Genomic DNA, 4960 nt, shown 5'->3' with positions numbered 1-4960 from the left:
CTGCAGGGTTTGAAGCGACGCATGCCTTCGTGTACTGAATGGTCACTTGAGAGGTGTACACTTGCCACTGGGGTGAGAGCCTATCCGATGGGGAGGGGACTTATCTGGTCAGAAAGGTCAGCCGCAGAGCGTGGGGCTGGGCGAAAGGGGTGAGGTGGAAAGTGGGGGAATAAAGATTTGGAAAAGCTACTGTGGAGTTCCAAATTGGGAAAGGAGTATGTCAAGGCTGTATATTGTCACCCTGCTTATTTAACTTACATGCAGAGTACATCATGCGAAACGCCAGGCTGGATGAAGCACAAGCTGAAATCAAGATTGCCTGGAAAAATATCAATAACCTCAGATATGCAGATGACGCCTGCATATGGCAGAAGGTGAAGAGGAACTAAAGAGCTTCTTGATGAAGGTGAAAAAGGAGAGTGGAAAAAGCTGGCTTAAAACTCAACATTCAGAAAACTAAGATCATGGCATACAGTCCCATCACTTCCTGGCAAATAGATGGGGAAACAATGAAAACAGTGACAGACTTTACTTTTTTGGGGCTCCAAAATCACCACAGATGGTGACTGCAGCCATAAAATTAAAAGACACTTGCTCCTTGGAAGAAAAGCTATGACCAACCTATAGCATATTAAAAAGCAGAGACATTACTTTGCCAACAAAGATCCGTCTAGTCAAAGCTATGGTTTTTCCAGTAGTCATGTATGGATATGGGAGTTGGACTTTAAAGAAAGCTGAGCACCGAAGAATTGTTGCTTTTGAACTGTGGTGTTGGAGAAGACTCTTGAGAGTCCCTTGGACAGCAAGGAGATCAAACCAGTCAATCCTAAAGGAAATTGATCCTGAATATTCATCGGAAGGACTGATGATAAAGCTGTAGCTCCAATACTCTGCACATGACTGAGCAACTGAACTGAACTGAGCTGTGAAGTTTGGGAGAGGGGGGCAATATTCTTGCTACTTTGTGTCCTTGGACATTTGCTCAAGCTGGTACCTCTACCTGGAAAACATTTCCCATATTTCTTTTTTTGTTGTTGTTGTTTTAAGTACTTGATGTATTAATAAATATGAGAGAATGAATTATATAAATATCCATGTACCCATCACTCAGCTTGAGAAATAAGACCTAACAAATAGAAAGTACCTGTGTATACCCCTCTCTTTCATCCTCCTTCTACCCAGAGATGGCTCCTTAAGTTGCTGTTTTCATTCCCATTTAAGTTTTTATTTACTGTATGTGCATACCCAGGTGCTCAGTCGTGTCTTACATGTAGGTCTTGGGACTCCAAGGCCCTGCTGCTCCCTCAGATAGCTTTCTTAGCTGGTCATTTGACTCTTGATGCCTCAAAATCCTCCATTCAGAAGACTGTTGTTTTTTTTTAGTTCGAAAGAGCCTCTATTCAGTTCAACTCCTCAATTTTCCAGGTGGGAAACTGAGGCCTGGAGAGGTGGGGTGACTTGCTTAAGGTTCCCCAGTAAGCTGCTGCTGCTAAATTGCTTCAGTCATGTCCAACTCTATGGAACCCCATAGACGGCAGCCCACCAGGCCCCCCCCGTCCCTGGGATTCTCCAGGCAAGAACACTGGAGCGGGTTGCCATTTCCTTCTCCAATGCATGAAAATGAAAAGTGAAAGTGAAGTTGCTCACTCATGTCCGACTCTTAGCGACCCCATGGACTGCAGCCCACCAGGCTCCTCCATCCATGGGATTTTCCAGGCAGGAGTACTGGAGTGGGGTGCCATTGCCTTCTCCTCCCAGTAAGCTAGTTGTGGCTTTTTTCTTTTTAAAGATTAAAAAAAAAATTTGTTATTGTTTTAGTTGCTAAGTTGTGTCTGACTCTTGCAATCCCATGGACTATAGCCCCCTAGGCTCCTCTGTCCATGGGATTTTCCAGGCAAGAATTCTGGAGTGGATTGCCATTTCCTCTTCCAGGTGACCTTCCTGACCCAGGGATTGAACTCACGTCTCCTGCATTGACAGGCAGATTCTTTACCACTGAGCCACCAGGGAAGCTTTTTTTTTTTTATTTGATAGGGACCATTTTAAAAGTCTTTATTAAATTTGTTACAGTATTGTTTCTGTTTCATGTTTTGGTTGTTTGACTGTGAGGCATGTGGGATTTTAGTTCCTCTACTAGGGATTGAACCCACACCCGCTGCATTGGAAGGCAAAGTCTTAACTACCAGATCACCAGGGAAGTTCCAGATGTGGCTTTAAGGACATTATTTTCTGATTGGTAGTACTGGTTATTCCCTCTACCTGCAAGACAGAGCTTCCAGAAACTGAGAATATTCAGGTCTCAATATGTTAATGAATATTTCTTTTCCCCTGGGGTAATAACCATGCTTGGAATGAATTCCTGACCCCTTGACCATAGGCATCCCCTGAGGATCTCATTGAAATGGAGATTCAGGAGATCTGGGCAGGGCCTGAGACTCTGCCTTTCTGGTGAGCTCCCTGGTGCTTGGATGCTGCTGGTCTGCAGAGCACACTTGTATAGTAGCAAAGCTCTAGCTCATTAAGTTGTTTTCTTCCTGGTACATGTCACCATGTGATATGGTCATATTTATTTATGAGTATGTTGACTGTGGATCTCTTCTCACTAGCTACAAACTGCCTGAGTGGGGTGCCTTGTCTGCCTCATGCCCTGTTATAACCACAGGCCCAGCACAGCGCAGACACAAAGCAGGCTCTCAACACATGAAGTCCCCCCAGTGACAGAGCGAGTCTTTTTCTGGAGGGTAAGTGCCGAGGTCCAGCCCTGGCTGATCCAGAGAGTTCGAATCGGGGACGGCGTCGGCAAGGATCAGGATACAATAGCTTCAATTAGATATTAATTAGAGATATAAAGAGTAATAGAATGAGGATAGCTCAGTAGGAAAATTCAGTGGAGAAAAGAGGCTGAGTAGCTTGCTTTACGCGGGAAACCAATAAAAGTTCAAGACAAGAAGTTTGCACCACTTACGTAGGCCGCAGGCGTCCTTCCGTTCTCCCAAAGGAGAGGAGACACTGAGGCCTCCCCGGTCGGATCTTAGAAGCCCAGGCAAAATTAGTAAGCTTGGTGGGTTCCGCGCTCCAGATGGAGACTCAGCCAGAGTTTAAGAAAGAGAGTGACATGGGGAGACCAGTATTTCGAGAAACTGATCCCAATTCTTTATTTTCCATGGTCTGCTTTTATACACTGAGATGTTATGCAAAAGTCACGCAGGGTCAGCAGTCCTGACTTTTATCAAAGTCAGGTGCTTCATACAAATGTATACAGAGGTCTTAGGGGTGTTACCTCATCTTCTGGTCAGGGGGCCTGCTGACAATTTATGACCCTCTCCTTGTGACAGCGGTCAGTCAACCAGGACACTTATTTCTCCAGGGGTGATTATTCTTAAAACAGATGCCACCCAGATAAAGTTACATTCCTATAGGGTGAGGGTGTAGTGGGTTTTAGTTAAGGAAAGAATTTACTTAGCCTAAGGTCTAACGTGATTAATATCAAAGGTTAATACTTATTTCTTCTATATATTCATTAATGTGTATAAGGGCAAGGGGATGTGGAGACTTAGCAGTAAGCATTGGCTCAACAAATGAAAAACCCTTCACCAATACAATTTCTAATCAGCCCACTATACTTATACTGATGGTTTTCTAAGGAACCTGTTTTTAGAAGGTTTAAAGCATCTCGTGCCTCTCATGGTTGGGAGGCTGTGAGCAATCACATGTGGCCCGACAAGCCTGTCAGGCAGGCTAGAGAACCTTCAAAGGAGTTTGTAGGTTGAAACACTCCTATCACGCCCAGGAATTATTATTAACTGGAGCTCTAAGTTAACTCCTTCTCTGAGAGAGGTGGTGGGGGACAGCCCCCCCCCACCGTAAAGTCAGAGGTGTAGGCGAGAGCACAAAGTAGTAAAGTAGGCAGGCTCTGGTTATGGGAGTAGATGCTCGAGGATTTCCAGGGGGACTCCTGAGACTCGATCCCACCTTTGCATATGCCGAGCCTCCTTCCTCATGACCTTTGCCATGGGCGGAGTGCCTCACTCTGGCCCCCAACAGGTAAGGACTTTGGTTTGCTTTTGACTCCTCCTGGTAAGGCTGGGGGTGGGAGCACATGGTGACTTGACCCCAGATGTTCCCCAGTAGATCAGACCTGGAGTGACAGACAGCCCGAGATCCATGGCCATCAGGTGATATGAGGGTGTGTATTCTGTTGTTTTTTTTTTGGCAGCACCCTAAGGCGTGTGGGATCTTAGTGCCCCTGCCAGGGGTTGAACCCTTGCTCCCTGCATTTGAAGAGCAGAGTCTTAACCACTGGCCCACCAGGGAATTCCCATGAGTGTAGGTATATATCATTTTTAAAGCTAGAAAACTTGTCACAGCCTAGCTGTGAGCCCATTCTGTAGCTGCCTGGGCTCAAGCCCTGACACGCTTTCTTGGAGTCTGGCTGCCCCAGAGCACGACTTGATCAGCTCATCCCTGGCACAACATTCACACGGTGTTCCTGGCCCGGCTCTTGAGGGCCTTGACCCCAGTCCATCTGGGGCCAGTTCAGGTTTTCTAACTTGGGATGATCAGGTAACCTGAGGGTGAGGTCATAGGCAGCTCTGCAGAGGCCATTCTAGTAAAGGGGCTCATTCAGCCTCAGCTTCCCCACCTGAGGGCGGGAGGGAAGTCTGGGGGAAATGGAATGGTGCTTGAGGTCTAGCCCACCTTCTGCTACCTCCTTGTTCTCCATTGCTACTTCTGCCTGCAGTGGCCCAGCCGCACAAGATAAGCTCCCAACCCTGAGACATGGCAGGGACCCCTGAGTCCAGCAGACCCTTCTGGAACCAAGGGCCACCTCTCCTGCCCCCGTCTCCCCTGAGATCTCACGTCCTTGTCCTTTCTTTCTTGCCTTCCTCCTCTCCCCACTCCCAGAACTTGTCTGAACCCAACCTGTGCCCTTAGTTCCCTGATACCTGGAGCCAGCTGG

The sequence above is a fragment of the Bison bison genome, unplaced genomic scaffold, assembly GCF_000754665.1.
Source record: "Bison bison bison isolate TAMUID 2011002044 unplaced genomic scaffold, Bison_UMD1.0 scf7180017864324, whole genome shotgun sequence".
Lineage (NCBI taxonomy): Eukaryota > Metazoa > Chordata > Mammalia > Artiodactyla > Bovidae > Bison > Bison bison.
The sequence above is the reverse complement of the archived record's forward strand: the minus strand, read 5'-3'. Positions refer to the sequence as shown.